General features: G+C 37.7%; 1 protein-coding gene across 5 annotated transcripts in view; it reads left to right on the top strand.

Moving 5' to 3' along the window:
• The window catches only part of KCNC2 (potassium voltage-gated channel subfamily C member 2), a 106,701-nt gene that overhangs the window by 69,947 nt on the left and 17,903 nt on the right, over positions 1-18,851 (top strand). The gene's annotated exons all lie outside the window — the stretch shown is intronic.

The following is an 18,851-nucleotide window of genomic DNA, read 5'->3' as shown; positions in this document are numbered from 1 at the left end:
GGCTGAAAATCTGAAATATGTTCAAACTGCACAGAATTTTCAAAGACACACAAGAACATGTACACACCCAGAACAGGAAGACCTGCAGAAAAATTAAATCTTTGCTTCACCATGTTTTTATCTGTGATTTAGACCAACTGTCCAAATTACATGTATCTGAGCAACAGGAAATTCTGAAGAAGTGCTCCTTCAGTACTGCATGGTAGCAGACAGTCTCTGAAATAAATTGCCCTATTTTCAGGTAACTTATTAAAAAATAATTAAGAGAAGACTGAATTGAAAAAATATTTTATTTTTCTGTATCAAGTATGTGAGTCTTCCTTTCAGTCCTAACCTGGGAATTCCTCCTGTCTCCTACATGAGCTAGTTAGCCCACATATGATAGCAGCTCTCAAGTCTAGCCTGAGGTTTAGAGTAAATTCATGCTGAAGATCAAAATGAGGCTTCTAATCAGCCTTTAATTCAAAACTTTTCTGCTGGCATTTCATCAACTTCTGTTGCATCTAAGATAAGAATATCACCAGAGGTTGAATAAGGCTGTGTTTATTTTTTCATTTGTACTGAGCTACATTATGTGGCATAATTATTAGCACTATTCTTAGAAATTAGGACTCACTTTATGAAACTAATGTTTGGAAATAGCATCAACTGTTTGTCTCCTATAAGTCATTCCAGCTAGTAATCTTTAAAAAGGCAGTGGCACAGTCTTAGAAGTGCCTTGGGGATAGATGGTTAAGTTTTATTTTACTGATCTTTGCTGTTACACCAACCTACCCACTCATGCATGGTTTACAGTGACAACTGAGTACTTTAAATTTGGCTGGTTTGGTATGTAAAGATTCCAGTGGCTTGATGCATACATATCATCCACATTTCGTTCAATAAACACTTTTATCATGCCATTAGTTTAGTGGAGATATTTAGCAAGGACCTGGAAGAATGGGAGCTTTCTCACATACCCTGTTACCATTTTGAACTTCATTTCAAGCTTACTTCTGAGGTAAATTTGTATGAGAAAAATAATTAATGATTCATAGATCAGCATCTTGCTGCGTGTCTGCATATCTTACAAGACTGTACTGAATATATTTGTTGGGTACTTTGAAATAAGAGTTTTTCCAGATTTAGTTGGAGTAAAAGAAAAATCTTAAAGTCCCTGCTCTGAGGGACTGGTTGAATGTCAGGTTTTGTTTTATGGCTTCTCTATAGCTTTATTTCCCCTCGTATCTGCAGAACAGTACAGCAGCAGTCTGTGCACATTGAGTGAGCTTATGCATACACAGGCACATGGAGTCAGCATCACATTACCAAAATCAATGTGTTTATTGCTGTGTTAGCAAGATTCTTAAGCACATGCCTTATTGAAAACTCTGAATTGCAGTCACTGTCTCAGATGGTCTGACATTGCCAAGCTAGGTTACTTTTTTTGGTTCACTCTCCCATTTACCCAGTTCTATGAGATTTGGTTTGTTTCTGTTCTCCATTCCAACAGCATGAAACTTCATTGTGTTACTTTGTTATTCTGTTACTACACAAGTGCAGCTACATTCGTAATCATGTCTTGTATGGTGATGGTCAGACACTAAAGAACTACAAGCCTCAATCAGCTTATATTTTTGGAAGAGTGTCATTGATATTGGGAGCATTACAGGCAGCGTGGATTTGAAAGAAATGAGGGAAAGATGTCCTTGCCTGTGCACGCTGTTGCTGCACTATAACATGGATGCATGTATACCACACTAAGTTTTACCTAATGGCCTACTGCCTCCCTGGTGTGCCTTGTAAATTCACGTTCAACTGGTAAATGTTCTTTTGCTCTTGCTTGTGACTTGTCTTATTGCCTTCTATGACGATCTTTCACAGGCCCAAATGGGCTGTTTCTGATGTCCGTGTGTATCTGTTCATAAATGTAAGTTGACCATATATTGCACGAGCCAATTTTATGCTTTTTCATTTCTTCATGCAAGAAACCACTAAAATGTTTTAATATCTGGCTCTATCTCCACAGAATTTGGCTCATTTTGCTTGGAAGTTTTCCACCTACCTTACATTCTTCCCTTGGAAAGTGCAAGAACCTCACATGTGAAACCAGTTATGGCAATGTCGCACTGTGGCCTCTTTAGCCTCTTGCAATGGGCATATTTTGGTAACAGAGAACAGCAGAAAACAAATATAATCATGTCTTCACATAGTCCTATTATCAGATTAAGTAAAATAAAAAATACTTTAACTCAACCAGTACAGGTAGTAACTTTATGTTTTCCTGTTGTCATTATCCAGTGTGGTCATGGATTTGTGACAGTGGATAAGGTAAGATTCCAGTGGTTGGTTCTTCTAGAGTGGGCACTGGTCTATCTACAAGTGCACAAAAACGTTCCCAGATTTCTTCATCCTCAATTTCTAACATCTGAATATTTGGATTGTTAGCCAGTGGTAGATAGAAAGAGATTTGCTAATAGACATTTGAGTACTTTTTCTGGTCATATCTTGCATAATTTTTCATGAATTTGACATAAACTGTTAATATGAAGTTTTGAAACATACATTTTCACACTTCATATCTGAAGCACTATATGACTTGATAGTGTGCTGGTAGCCAACATGTTTAATGAAATCCCTACAAATGACATGGGAAATTAAACTTCATTTATTTTTCAAATGTAGATCTATACTCAGTGATCAAAACTCTATCTTAGCTGTCCTGACATATATTTCAGTTGGGGTCATAACCATGTTTTTTACAAAAATGCTCTCATAACCTGTTCCATATTGGTAGTCTGCTAAGAGAAGCAATATTTCTTGCTTCCCAGCCTCTTGCTATCCATAATTTTCTAGCTTTTAGAATATTTTTCCGGGCTGTACTGTGTATCTTTTCCCCAGGATGCCTATTGATATTGAGATTCAGCTGAAATTTTATGGTTGAAATCTGAAAAAAAAAGAAACAAACCAAACCAAAAACAAACACCTCTCTCCAACCCCCAATGAATAACTACCTGCTCTTTGCACCACAGTTATCTGTACCTAAAGGATTAGTTGTTTCCTACTCATTTATCTTATGAATAAACTACAGTGAACTTATGAACAAGAAAGGCCCCACAATAAGGAGGCTTGTGTAATGGCCACATTCAACAAACCCTCTTAATCTTGGTAGTGATTTAACCTCATGTAACATAGAGAATTGTCTGAATCCCAGGAAGTTTTTACAGATTGGGCCAAAAAAGAAAGCTGTATTGGCTGGTGTGGGTAACAGTAAGAGCTGCATTAGAACATTATGTAATCAAAGAAACAGATGAAATGTAATCAAGTGAAAATAATTTACAGAAAGCTGTGGTAGCAAGCCATGAGCTCTAGAAGGAGGAACACAGTTTACTATAAATCCCTTGCAGAAATGAAGATGAAAGCACAAGACTGTCAGTTGAAACAGAGTGAAAAAGCCTGATATTTCTATTTGGTTTATTTTCCATAAAGCTAAAGACCATTGTCAGATTCCCACATTCATATGTTTGCCACAGGCAGCCTGGGCAAACAGCCCTCAGCAGACCAGCCCTGTGTTCTGCTTATCTCTCCCTCTAGTGAGTAACCCCAGTTTCCACTGCAGGAGGTGCTCAGTATTTCATAGGATTGAGCCTAAATAGCTACATATATTTGGTTTCACTTGAGCCCCAGATGCCTTTTTTTTTTTTTTTTTAATAGAAATTGTATTGGTGCCAGCTGTGGAAAATGGAAAATAAAAACCCCAAACTCATACAAAAAGCTCACCTTTGCTTTGTCTGATTTCTTCTTGAGCAAAGCTCTTGTATTGAGTGAGTGCCTGGCCAGGCTATTTGTCTGAAGGCCAGTTTTTTTCTGGCAGTACAGTATTTTGGTGAGCTCCCCCCTGCTATCACTGCAGCTGCACCTGGCAAGAGGAAGCAACCAACAGCCTAAAAAGCTCATCAGAACAATAATGTCCACTTCTCTCTTGACAGGTTAATTAATTGCATGCCATTATATTTTGTGTGAGGTTTTGGATGGTTTTGATACTTCTCTTTCAAGTGTGTTTCCCAGTAGGATTTGAAAAAGCTGGTGCATTGTCTGCCTGTCTGTTGCTTCAAATGGTGCTTGATGCAGAAAGAAGAGATGGAGAGGAAAAGAATGAGAGAGAGAGTATGTTGGGGTGTTACAGTTAGAAAATCTTACTCACTGGGAACTGGGATAAAATAATGGTTATGGCTGACTGGAAAACAAAACCTTTGTTTCATTAAATTTTGGGGTTTGAAATTTATTTAGCCCTTTGGAAGGCAGGAGAGGGTGGTCTCCACATCAGTCCAAGGCTGCAGTTTGGGCACACATTGACTCCTTAGAGACTTTAACATGCTCTTTCATCTCCCTCATGAGTATCTGGATCCCCAGTTACTGTTTTTTTTGGTGGGAAACCTCTTTCGTGGGGGGTGAGGCAGAGGAAAGAAGAAATTAAATTATATCCTGAGGAGACTGGAGTCCCCAACGAAAATTTCACGAGCAGTTCTTGTCTTAATAAAAACAGCTTTCACTTCTTGGATTACATTATTCTAGAAATTGAAGTAGCAGCATGCAAACCATGTGCTACAACTAAGGGAGTTGACCAGACATTGTGATTTTTCAAACGGGAACATTTCCAGAGGTTGTATAACACTTCTTTATGTCCTCCCACCCAGAAATATATTGAGACTTATGGGAGGAAGAAGTTTGACAGTTTTCAGTGTTCTTGGAAGATCCACTGCCACAGAAATTTTTAAAATATTTAAGTGCCTTATTCATGCATTAAGACTGTATCAATGTCCACATTCAGCATAAAGAAAGATATTCCTAGAAGAGTGTTATTCATGTCTGTAGGTTTGGAGGGCATCTGTTATATGGCCTGAGACAGAAGCTTTGTCTCTACACAAGAACTTGGCAGGGAAAGACCCTGCATGCCATGCAGTGTGCTGTCCTTCCAAATGTTTTCAGTAAGGTGGAAATGTATTGGACTTGCTGATGGCTCTGATCAAGCACTACTTTTGTGTCCACTCTATGTGGTACTGATGCAGAAATTGTGCCCTGGCATCGAGGGTTCAGCTTGACATGAATGAAGGTGAAGGACCAAGAGAAAAAAACCAAACCAAACCACAATGACTTATCCAAACACCCTCACTTATAACTGGATGTCATTTACAGTTTAGGAATTCTTCATTTCTAGATGAAGTGAATGCAGTGACAGAGAAGTGAGAGGCCTGAAGGTCTAGGAAGCAACCAGACTGCATAGGAGATGTGGGAGACAGGTTATTTTTATCTGAACTTTGATGGTTTTTATCTCCATTCTATATGAGGAAGCTAGAAATAGTCTTTTTTTGGTACTAGGACAATCTGTAATAGTGTTGTGGCCTTGGAGCTGCTCTTGCTGTGGTGGAATGTAATTTTGCTCTGGATCAGGAAGCACACTATAGGCACATGGGATTCAGAATCCAAGTCCACACATTACAAGTGGTATTGTGGATCTTTCTGGAGTACTTGAACTGGGGGAGGGGGGTGTGTGTGTGAAAAATATTCAGTATAGGTGACTCTATTTAAATTTACTAATCTTTATTTACTAATTTAGAAAGTAGCTTCTCTTTTCATTGTTTTCCTCTAGAGAAGAGGAGGACTGGGTTCATAGATGGGAGTCACTACTGCTGCTGTGAAATCAGATTAATGTATTTATTGCAATGCTAAAAATTCCCTTTAGCACAATATTCTTCCATTTCTTGGGTGGAGATGCTACTCTCAACCTTGGTACCTTGTGTGAGTCCTGCATCACGCTCACCTGGCACCAGTCACCCCCCGTCTCTCCCTAGGGGCCAAATTTGTAATTGCACAGAGAGACATGCACCAGAGCACCCTGATGTAAAACTGTGGGTCAAACACAATGATGTATAAGTAACCTGTATTGCAAATATAATTATAAACATAGAGTACTTGGTAAATCTTGCACACGAATGATTTTGTTCTGAGCTGTTGAGGGCAGGGGAAATACCTGACTGGCTGGGATACATTTATGTTATAGCATCTCCTTTAGTAAAGGAAGAAGCAGCCTTTTATTCCTAAACTGGAGCAGAAAGAAAATCTCTCTCTGCCACGTGCTGAAAACTAGAAAGAACCTTTTGATGCATTTAAGTTTATTTCTGTTTCCCACAGTCTTCCTGGTTAGTCACATACAGTCTATTAATGTGTCTCCTCTCTTGCTTGGCAAAGTAATCCTGAACACTGCAAGTGATAAGTTTTTATTAAATTATTTTAATGATCATAATCTGTCCAAGTAGTTTCAGTCCAAAAACAACCCCCCCCAAAAAAACCCCCACAACTGATGTTTTAATGCAGTTTTGTTATCACTCTGAACATCTTAAAGGACAAAGAGTCTTAATGGTCAAGGAGTGGATTTAGGATTTAGGAGACTTGTAAGAAAACTGGGATCCTGCTAATTGTTTTGGTTTGCCTCATAAACACCACCAGTGACCGACTTCTGCTGCTATGTCAGATGCATATTTCAGCAGCACTTTTAATTCCATGTACAAGGAACCTGCTCTTTTTTTAAAGAGAAGTATGCAGGCAGATGTAACCAGTCTTGAAAGGAAAGTGCCAGCAGTAAATATCCCATGTAGACCTTAAACTGGAAATAGAAACTGCAAAATGTGCCTCAGTGCAGCATTGCGTGCCACTCCTTTTGCAGATTACATTCCCAAAAGGTCTCTAGTGAGTATAATCTGCCTGGTAGTGTCAGCAGTGGCAATTCATTCTCCCATAGTCCCCATCATGCATAATCATCAGCAAGTTCTCCAGACATATCAAAGATCTCCTTTACTGCATGATTTCCTAACTCTGGTTTCACCACAGAAATGATCTCTAGAAAATTCCCTTAATGCAGTTTCCACTGAATGCTGCAAATGTTGCTTTTCATTGCTGTGAGAATCATTGTAAATATACTAGTACAAATAATAAATACAAAATATAAATAAAGAAAGAAAAATACCAGCCCATTGCAAAAATAACAAGTGCAGAGTTACTTGCCTTTAGCTAGCCCAGAACCCTGCTTGCACAGAAAAACAGCTACCCCAGCCAACACAACGGCGTGTTCACTCTGACACATACACGATAATCTGAGTATTTTTGTTGCTGGCTGCTTTACTGTAGGTGAATTTTGGACATCCAGAACATCCAAATGTTTATTATATTAAGTTTATACTTCTTCCCACACCCCTTTGTGGGGAGAATGTAATTAAAATATCCTGGTCCACTGTGTGTATTTCAGTATCGATTTTTTCATAAGTAAGTTAATAATGTAAATTAAAAAATAAGTGGGGTTTAGAATCACAAGGAAAAGGATAAAGATATTTATTTTCTGACTAACTGTTATACCTCTGAAAGAGATGAGTTGTCATCAGCAATAGACAGACATTAGCTCTCCCTGGCATTTTGGGAAGGTTTCTTCTGAAGCCTGCTGGTTTGGGATGAATGGTCTTGTCCATATCAGCACCTGGTTGTGAAGAAATATATGCCGTGGTGACTCGACTGGTCTGACGCAGGAATTAATTCCTTGGTTTTCCTGAGGTCACAAAGTAAGTCCTGTATGGTTCCCCTCTGCTGCTAGAAAGCTCCTGCTCATCAATAACAAGCTGTTGAATAAAGGAATCTTCAGCAAGATGATGCACAATGTTGCTGGTATTTGTCCTTGTGTTGATTAGTCCAGCCCTCAGTGTAAGTATTAGTGTCAGTCCTGAGGGCAAACTGGTGATAAATCTCTAAGAGAATGTTTAAGCTAAATAATAGGAACACATTTGAAATGGTGCTATTCGCAGATTCGGTGCTAATGCTTGCAATGGCAATAGCTTAGAACCTAATCTATGTATTAAATAATTTGTAAATTGGATTTGGAAATATTCATGAGGACAAGGGGCTAGGGGAGCCTCCTGGGTCTCTGAGCCCAATCCTCTCTTATCGAAGTGTCATATAATCCCTCTCATAAACTTGTGTAATCTTTTTCATATGCTTCTCACGGGTTCTAGAGGAGGGGCTTGAACTATCTTTTATCTCAGTTCAAGTGTCTGCTTTGAATAGGGAATGAAATCTGAATGTCACATTTGTCTGAGTATCCTAATAACTGTTGCACTGGTGGATTTTCTCTTTCTTACATTTGCTTTCTCAGTTCAATTGAGCTGTCACTTCTGCGTTCCTGGAGACAAGGATAAATGGAATTTTAATGTATTAAAAACTGGAAGTAAGCTACAGGTAGTTATTTACCTTTCAAAAAACTTTCAACAAGATACTGGGCAACTGGTTGACCAATGCAATTTTTTTGCACAGTGGAGCTAAAAGATAGGTCTGAAAAAACATGTCTGTGTGAGCTAGTGTTTTCTGGGGTGATACGCGTGGTTCCTCAGGGTCCAGATAAACCTAGCTGACTACAGTTGCAATGAATAATTCACTGTCTCTAAATTTAGCTTTGATCTATGTGATTGTGTTATGAACTTGAAACATACTCACATACATCAAGCACAGGAGTTTTAGCAGCCTTACCTTCCCTCTCTCATAAAAACACCCTTCTGACCTGAAATTCTTCTCCAAGTGCATCACTCTTTCAGCTGTACCAGACTGTTAAGGTGCATTGATTTAGGTATCTCAAAGATATATGTATTTTTAAATATTAAGACTTTTCAGAGGGTCATGTGAGACCATGGAGGAGGACACTGTCCTGTCTGGCCTAGGTAAAGGTTAAAGATGAGATCCTGTTTCTATTTTATAGACTGTTCAGTGATTTAACTATAGAAAGGTGTAAATATTTCTCTGAAGAGGAGCTGTTTTAATTTTATTAGAAGGTAGATTTTTTTGATTAGGGTCACCATATATGCTCCCTTCCATTTTCCTGGAATCTGGTTGATGCAGAGAAGGAAGCCTTCAATCTCAAAGTGAGACCAGGTTTGAAAGAAAAAATATCTTTCATTAGACCAATAATTAAGTTGGAAAAATCAGATGTGTTTCCAGGCACATGTGCCCTTCAGATACAAATATAAAAGTCGCAGAAACTGCACAGGGAGTGTAGGCCAGCATAAAACATCCTGATGAGGTTTTGAGATGAGGAAAAAGATACATGATAGTGAGTGGTTGGACCAGGGGACCATGGAGTGGTGTCAGCACTGGCGCAGAAGTGAGACCTCTTGCTTTTGGAGATGGAAAAAAGGAATGTGGTTGTGATTTACGTCAAAGGACAAGGGCTTGAAGGTCCAGAAATGTGGAGAGAGGTAGAAAGATACAGAGACTGAGACTAACAAGCTGAGCAAACTAACTAACTAAGCAAACAGCCTAGGACAAATAACCAGGGCAGCACATGAAGTAAAGGCTGAGGCTGCCTGCAAGAGCCTGGAAGAGTGGAGCCACATCAGCTCTGGAAAGAGAGGTGCATATGAAAAGAATGATTAGAGGTATAGGACATGGATATACAAACAAGATAAGAACAGGGTGCTCAGAAGAAGAGAAGAAGAAAGTCTGGGATCCAACAGTGAACCTGTGAAGCAGAGCTGGGGCTGAGAAAGGGAGGGAAGGACAGGGAAGAGACAGTACCAGGGCAGGGACACACTGAAGCTGGAAATACAGAAAAATTCAAACCCTGGACACCTGAGGAAAAAAAAACAAACCCCAAACTGTACTTCTTAGAGGATTTTCAAGTCATAACCAGGGAGTTGGAGACTGCTGAGTCTTGGAACTGTGTGCTCTGCCATGGGTCAGTTAAACGACTGCTCTTGGCTACCCTGCTAGTGCAAAAGGCAGAGAAGTTTCCTCTATGGGGTTGCAACTGTGACAGTTCCTGAAAGGAGCCACAGGCTGAAATTTCTGTGTTCATGATTTGCTTTTATTAAATCTAGATTGCTCCACAAAATCTGCTCTGTTGGATGCTCATCATTAGGACTATCCTAGCAAGCAACTAAGGGTTGGGCAATGCCACAGTCTGGTTATCCTGTTCCTTATGGTTTTGCTTTCCCATGACTAAGTTGCAATCATGAAGCAAAGGTACCAGTTACGATCAAATCTATTTTATTACTGTGGTGTAGGTATGAAGAATTAAACCAATGCTACCTAAATAATGTATGGAAGGAAAGGATTCCAGTCTAAGGAGGCCTGTTAATCAGCAGTTTGAGGGCTCAGCATACAATTTTGAGTACCTTGGAAATGTCTCCATCCCTTCAATTTTTAAGAAGTATTTTGGTAGTTTTCATTCTAGCACTTGTAGTAGAAGCCTTATTATGTTGTACAGGAAAGACACAGGCCTGGAAAACTTGTAAGTAATTCCAGAATGTTTTGATTAACTTTGGGATAACAAAAAGAGGTTACATGAGTTGGTTATAAGGCTTCTCTGATGAAAGCTAAGATGGGCTCTATGACAAATCTTAATGGATGTCAAGCTTCAAAATCTCTTCTAAATTCATGCAAGTGTAATTTTAAATTAGGCCATCAGACTTGTTTTCAGTGAGAGGAAACAGACATAAATGAGCCTGGGTGCTTAAGTGAGGTGGAGATGATACTGATGAAAATGTTTCTGTAATTTTAATGGATGTGAGATTTATGTACTAGGCAAACTACATTATAATAGAATTTTCATTAATTTATTTTAAGAATGTCTCTCTTTTCTCCATTTGTCTGCATGGGTGTGAAAGTCTATTAATAATAAATAGTGTTATACTGAAGATTTTTTTCCAGTTTTGACCCATTGAGCGAAATGAGAACTTCTCATGATAAATCAAGTGCAGAAAGAAAGATACTGCCTGTGTAGTATTTCAAGTTGCCAGGTCCCAGAGCCTAATCTGTTCTGTAATGATGTGAACAGCGGGAAGTCTGGAGAAGGGCAACAAAGCAAACAGAGAGGCTAATTTGACACATTATGTAAATTTGGGATTGGCTGAAATGTGTACTTCAAAATCTGCATTCTTCTTCCCTTCAGACAATTTTAGCTTCATTTTGGAATATGCTCTTTTAGTAATAAGAAACCTCTTATACCAGACAAGAATACAAGCTGTGAATTCCTCTTTTTCTCACCTTTACTTTGACTCCAGGGAGAACATCCATTGCGTTTTTGCAGCTGCTATAAATATTTTGCCTGTTTGATTTATAGCAATGTTTAATGAATGAGTGGCAGTGGTTTGCTTATCAAGCCATATAGCCATGCAGACCTTTTCAGTAAGACAAGGGCAAAGTGAGCCTTGCTGATGACTTTTTAAAAAATGATTGCTAGAAAATAAATGCCAAGTCTAGTTAAAGTACTGTGCACAGCTGGCTGTTAAACCAAAAACATTGCTGCAATAATCCCAGCTCAGAAAAATCACAAGTGGAGCAAGCTTCATAAATTCAAGTGAATGGAAAAGGAAGCTTCTGGAGGCAGCATAATTGCTGTTCAAGGACTTCTGCTGAGTCTTCAAGAGGCAATAGCATGCAGTGGGATGTATGTTGTGTGTTGGTATGACATGTTTTATTTAGCTGCTCCATGGGACAACAAAGTCAGATGATTTTGATTTGCGTGGTGGGAAATAACACTGGTCATTTAGGAAATTAGTAATCTTCTTGGGTGGTAGGCAATCAGAAATGGAGTACAAGGGAATGTTCTGGGCAGCAGATCAGTCCTGTCCCCGGGACTCCCACTGCCTGAAGTGTGGTCCCACCACTGAAATTCATTCTCAAGTCTTCTTTCCAGCTACTTGGCAGAGAAAAAGTTTTCCATGCTGAGCAGGAGAACACGTATCTAAATTAGGATAGCTTTGTAAATCAGTTTTGAATTCTTTGGGAAGATATGTATCAGTTAAATGCAATTAAATGCAGCATGATTTGTAACTCTGGTTTTTTCTTTATGATCTGCTTTAAAATGTGAATAAGATTTGTTGAGTCAGACATGTATCTGGGTCAAACTGATGTTAGACTGCTGATTTACCTAACAGATCAGTTAGACTGACTTAATTTTGGGCCTGGATTTCTGAATGTGAAAAGATGCATTAATAACCTTTCTATTTGTGCTCCAGCTGGTACTGAAAGACAACAGTTTTTAAAAGCTATAATAAATGAGAAAAGAATGAGCAAGCAGGTGAACATTTGTGTTCTCACTACTACATACAGATAGTAGCCACTCTCAGCTGTAAATACTGCTGCACTATAAATCTACACACTGGACATTAGCTATAGGCTGTTCTTAGACATTATAGCAATAAAAGTGTACTGACATACAGATTTTTTTCATTCAGTTATGACTGTGTGTAGAATTGTAACATCAGCAGTTTAACTGCTAAATTGAATGCCAAATATTATTAGCAGGAGAGAGTACAAATGAGGTAGAGCTGTCCTGGGGATTGAAGAGTAGACTTATCTTTTGTAGGATGAAATATTGGCAGGAGCTCTTCTAACTGTGGCTTGATGTTGGTTGAGAAATTATAATGGCCAGAGTTTCCTAATTAGGATGCTAAGGTTGAGCTGTTAGATCTTTATGTAGACATTAAAAGAACCCACTTAATGCTGACATTCCAACTTATTCCCCAGAAGGAGGATGAGTTACAGATTTTTAGAGACATAGAATTGGTCTTGGTGCCTGATACTTCATGTATCATGTTTTCGTTTGTCCTTTGATGATTTATTTAAAATGCTATATCTGTATCCATTCCTTAATCTTTGGAGAGAGATAATGTGAGAGATTATGATTTATGAGTGGTGAAGTAAATTGACAGTATGTTTGCCTTGAGTTTATATTTTAAATGCCAGTAGTTTGGTTAGTAGCTACTGATGGTATTTGTTTTCTTACTAAGTATATTCGGATACAGTGCAATGAAAATGCATCACACCATAAAAACATGTCACTTTTCCTTCTTTTTTTTCATGAAACACTAATTTTCCAAAGGCTACTTACATCTAAGGAAGAATAGCAGCTTTGAGAAACAGAGCTGTGAAGAGACTGATGGTATGTTTGATGAGATATTTGGGTTTATGTAAAATGCACATTAATATTCAAGTTCCAGCACACGCAACATTAAACTATATAGAGAGGTAAGTTCATCACAAGAGTTCATTCTGAAATCACATTATGATTTTAACAGTCTCCTCATAGCCAGATGGAATTAAACAGAGGGAAAAAAATCTATCATGTTGAAATCAGAAATGAGAACAATTTGTCAAATCTAAACACAGAGAACTCTTTTTAAAGCTGGAAGTGGTATCTAATTCTGTGATTTTGTTCCAATGTTAGTTGCTACCTTGAGTGAAGCATGCCATGTACTTTACAAATGCAGTTTCTTTTTCTGCATAAGTAACATTCATAGTTGAGTCATATTCTCATTGAATGCCCCAAACCCTCAAATTTATTGGAATTTTTATGTTTTGTTTTTTTTTTTTTTTTAAGACTTTGGTTTTATATGACTAAGAAGCCATAAAACTAGATTAAAAAATCAGCATTGCAAGTTAGTTGGGACTGATTAGAAACAGTATGTGATTTTGGCTTTGTTTCCTGTTTGACTTGGTCTCATTCAACTTTCCTACACATCTAGGGGGATTTCAGAAACTAACTGGCAGTTTGAATTCCTGGAAGAATAAAAAAAGGTTTCTGGAGAACATTAACAGACAAATATATGGAAGATTTACAGGAACTAAGACTTTTATTTCCTGAACCTTGAGAGAGAGAGAAAAAAAATCGATATCAGCTTATAATGTTTATGATGGGAAAATATAATTTTGGTATAACCACTATTAACTGTTTTAGCCTAAGAAATAGATTGATGAGTCTAAAAATACATGTGAAGAAAATTTGTAAAATACAGTTTTGTAATGAATATATATGACTAAATTCTTGCAATCAGTGAGAGTGGGTGCATTTAATGCATAGATCAGCTTACTTTTTGTGGTCAGAGGGTTAGTAAGAGGAAGAAACTAATCAGTGATTTTTTTCAAATACTTTGTATTATATTCAGAAATATGAAAAGTTGAGGCTGAAACTAACAAATGTGAACAGACATCACTGGGAATAATTTTTAAATCTCCAAAGTATGGTATTTTTTTTATTTTTCAAAATGAATATGGTATTAAAAAAAACATACTGCTTTCCTTTTAAGTATTCTGTTACCCTACAGAAGTTATCCTGTTTTCAGTGTTCTGTTTAAGCATGAGTGATCTGGTGGGAAAGCAAAGAACCCATGAGTGGAAGCTCCTCTACTCTTGTTTTGGTCAGGAAAAATGAAGCTTTTCAGTAAACTCTTACTTTTTGTGGTGAAAGCCGGATTTTGGTTACAATGGTGAGCAAGCCATCAAAGCTAGTTTCTTCAGAAAAAAATCACCACGGTCTCTTTTCTTGGATTCTCTATAGCTGTATTTTTAGTCTATGAGTGTGGTGGGGAGGAATATTGATTTTTAAAAATAGTTTTAAATTCTAGCAACACACATGTATCAAATCTCATAATGTGCCTGTGAAGATATTTATTTAAAGCAATGTTTTAATCTTCTTTCTTTAAAGGCAATTCTGTACCTGCATTAGAAAATATTAAGTGTTGTATTTTCAAGGGCTTATTAAATATTCAGTTATTTTCTTTTTCTGTTGTCAAGTATGTCAAGGGCAAACCTTCTGTGTCCTGGAAGGTAACTCAAACTAAATGAATCTTAAAAGCTGCTATTAAATGCTCACGTTAGAAAATATACATTACACAGTGAGGGGAGTGAAAGAGGAGGTGTTGAGATCCAACCCCAGAACAAGTTGTATCCAGATGAGATACAAACTTTTTATGGGAAAACACTGAAATACGGTGAGAGATTTTATTCAAAACTTACATGTGAAGCAAGAAGTAAGGATGACTGTGGCTATTAACACTTTGCTGTGCATTAACTTCTTCACTGACTATGACCTGTCCATCTTGGAACACTAAATAATTGTGTAGAAATAGCCTATTTTAAGGGTGTGGGATGGACAGATGAAACTTATTTTGAATATGGAGAAGTATGAGTCTGATTTTCTGAATATGTATGATACACCTGAGTGTGAGGATCCATTTGTAGCTCTGCTGTTTTGTTCAGGCTCTGTCTAGGCTGTTAAGCCCTAGAATGGCTGCAGTAAGGCTCTGGCTCCATCATAGGACAAGGGCCAGTCCCATGTCTGGGTTTGCTTGGAAAGGAAAAGTGTGTGTGGGTCAGATGTGAGCCACAGCATCCTCTGACCACATGCCTTTTCCTGTTGTGAATTCCAGACATGGCCTATGAGATAAGGCTGTTGTCAGCTCATTTGCAGGCACAATTTTTAGTAACCTTAATTTTTCAAGGCACTTAAGGAGCTATGTGCAAGGTAAAACATGACTTTGGACTCATAAAAGTTCTGCTAATCCACAGACTGCTCAATTCTAGAATTGGCTGTCAATTTTGAAATTGCTTTAAACTCTGAGCTACTCAGTCCCCCATGAGACACTGGATTCAAAGTATGAATCATAAAGTTTTCTACTTCCAACAAGTTATCTTTAGGTATCTCACACACACTTTAGATTTGTGTGCTTCATTGAAAAGAAAGTTATAAATGATTAATCCACTTACTGTGAACATTAGTAGAACTTAGCAGCAAAGCTTGGCTGGTGATCCCATCAACTAGACAAGCTGGGAGATGGAATCTCTACTGTCTGAACTAGTGATGCTGACACACAAGAACAGAATTGGGTGCACACTGCCTTCAAACTGAGCAGAGGGAATCCGCAGCCTACTGGGAGCTTTAACTGCTGAATGAGGAATGTTTTGCATGCTGTGTTTTACATACTGAATATTTTTGTAACTTTTAACTGCTCTCTTCTGGCAAGAATGGACTGAACTTTTTATTAATTCAATTTGTATTAATTTCAAGTTTGAAAATGGTAGGCCTATAGTGTGTCTACAACCATTCTGCAGCTTAGAAAAATGGTTCCCTCAGGAGGAAAAAAGAAAACCTAAATGAGAAAAGTTAATTTTATCACATCCATTGAAATAAACAAGAAGCAATTATTTTTAAAAAAGAACCTTTTTAAGAAGTGAGAAAGGATCATGATTACTTGGATATTATTTGAAATTTTTCTTCAGCTTTTTTTGAAGATATTGAAAAAATGTGTTTGGGCTCCAATCTTATGTTTAAAAAAGGGGGTGAATAAGCTGTTTTGCTCTATACCAAGGCTTGAATTTGTTTTGCAACTAGTCAAAACCAAATGTGTTTCAGAACTTCAAAGAAGTTTCAAAACTTCTCACGGTGAAAGGTTGCTAATGATTCAAACAGAAAATTGTCTCTTGCTGTAACCTTTCTGAAATAATGATTAGGCTAACTGCTTTTAGATTTCTGCTCTTCATAAAAGAAAAAATGAAACAAACAAATAGTTGTGTGTGCTACCCTGGTTATTGTAGACCGAGGAACTGATGCAGGACTGAGGAATAGGACTTGGTTGGTCACGACCACCAGAGAATCTGTGAGTTCAAATCTGTCCTGACTCTGTCTGAAATGTGCTGCTTGCCCACATGAACAAAAATGGATATATTTTTAGAGGCTAATTACTTTAGAGAAGCTGGAATTAGGATGAAGGAGAAGGAAAGCATAAAGTGAGGCTAGCACATGACTTTATTTAATTTCTTTCATTACAGATATGTATGAAAAACATGCCAGAGACTTTTCAATGCATTGCCTGGTATTATGTAACATAATACTAAGGAAGCATCTTTGTTAATGTAAAGTTAATCCCTAGGCATTTTTTGTTTGGCTGATAAAATGTTCCTTCTTGCACTGATCTTTGCATTCATTCTTGCGTGTTCTCTGACCCATCTGACTATTGCAATAACACTGTAGTCTCTTGTGTATGAGGCTTCATCTTGCTAGGTGCTATGCAAGCTCTGTCCTGATCCAAGGAGCTGGCAGTTTAAAACCAAATGCAATGAGAGATAAAAGGAATGTGTGCCTTTGCTCAAAATCAGTGATGCCATGCATAGGCATGGAAATGTGTGCATCGTATTGTTTTACATTTCTACGAGTGGTTATTGTGGGCTTATCAAGAAATCTGTCACCAGATTGATAGTGTTTTCTTGTCTTTGTTCTAACCTCTGGAAGATGACTGTCTTTAGGATAATGTAGTAAGATAGCGGATTTTGGACATGATTGAATGTCTTTTTCCTTTAGGGATAATAAAACACTAAATGTAGCTGCACAGCTAAAAATTTCAATCTGCCTTACCAAGTGCAGTGTCAATGCAGTGTCAGTGTTAAGCAAAACAGTAATAAATAGCTTGTCAGGCAGTTCTACCTGTAGCTAATCTCTTGGTATTTGGCATTTTTCTTTAGAAAGGTTCTGAACCTGAATGGACTCTCTTTCCGAAATACAGTCCAGAAAACAGTGGTAATTATTTACATACTGTTAGATTCACTGCACTGTTGAGTGAAGAGTTAATCCTTATTATATCTGAGTGGTTGGTAAATTATATAGTTGTTGGTAAATTTTACTTTGGTTAGGCTGAATGTAGTTTTCTTTTATTTTCAGAACAAAAAAAAAAAAATCACAGTTGTCTGAAATCACCAAAGTGTTGCTGTTGAAGAGGTTGTCCAATATTTTATCTGTCAAAAGTTCCCTCCCAAATTACAAACTACCGTGCTGTCTTAGCTTCAGTGATTCTCAGCCTCCAAAGATTTCTTTGCTTTTTATCCTTGACTGTGTAGAAGGATTCTGGAGGATGCTCTAAGAGACACCCAAGGGTCATTCTTAGCCCACCAGTGGCTTAGAGTCTGATAAATTCTCTATCCATCTCGTGGAAAGGTTTTGCAAAGTTCTGCTGAGTTTAATTCACTTAGGTTATATAAATCTGGTTGTATTTGTTGTCTCTAGTTGTCTCACACAAGATTGAGGATCTTTTGTGTATGTTGGTGTCAGGTGCTGTGAGCTATGAACATGCAGCAATTCTGTAGTTAAGGCAAAGGCAGAAAAGCCAGTTCAGTAAAAATCAGACAGTGTAAGATTTTTTGCTTAGCTTGTGGCTAGAAGTCCAGACTGGATGATAAGTGTTCAGTTCAGTTTCTGAGTCAGTCCTTTTTGAAAGGTAACAGATTTAGAGTGTTTGCAATTGTAGGGCATGGTGTAGTAACTTTTTTCCTTGACTGAGGAAAGGAAGCCATAAATAAACTGCAAATATCTGATATAGGTAGTTATATGCGATTTTTCGCAGATCCATCTTGTGAGTCTGAATGCAATAAATTTGCAGGCCTGCATTGCAAATTTAAGCTTGTTTCCAGAATAAAAGGAATTCTTTCTACAGGTTGTAGAGACAATATTTTGTTGTCTAACCAACGTTCTGTGTTAGAAAAATGCAAGCATTCAGTATTGTATGAACCCAAATGAGTTCCTGTGGCACATAACACTAAATCTGAATGCTAATACTAAATTCAGTCATTGATATCCGAAGAACACAAAATCAGTTTTGCCACAATGTTGTATCCTGGATCAAAGTGTTAGAACAGAGGCATTTCTGCTTATGGCTGTTATTTTGTCTGCCTTCCAACTAGATTTTTTCCAATGGCGTTCAAGATTTCAGTGTGGTAACATATAGGTATTAGATATTTTGAAAACCTGTTTAGGCATCTTTTTGCCTTTTTGAGCCCCTAACACTTTCAAAAATCTTCATGTCTCCAGAAGGCTTTTTTTTTCCCCAGGATAATATTGGCTATAAAATGTCTATTAAGATGCAAATTCAAAATAAAACATACTTTTGTTTGTGTACCACACCACTGCTGTTCGAGTGCTAGCTAATATGGTAGTAATGTCATTGGAAAGAAGATAACCATTGTAGCAAAGGAACAACTGACTTCAAAACACTTTTTCATTCAAAGTA

The sequence above is a fragment of the Aphelocoma coerulescens genome, chromosome 1A (assembly GCF_041296385.1).
Source record: "Aphelocoma coerulescens isolate FSJ_1873_10779 chromosome 1A, UR_Acoe_1.0, whole genome shotgun sequence".
Taxonomy (NCBI): domain Eukaryota; kingdom Metazoa; phylum Chordata; class Aves; order Passeriformes; family Corvidae; genus Aphelocoma; species Aphelocoma coerulescens.
Note: the sequence above shows the minus strand (reverse complement) of the source record. Positions and strands in the feature narration are given on the sequence as shown.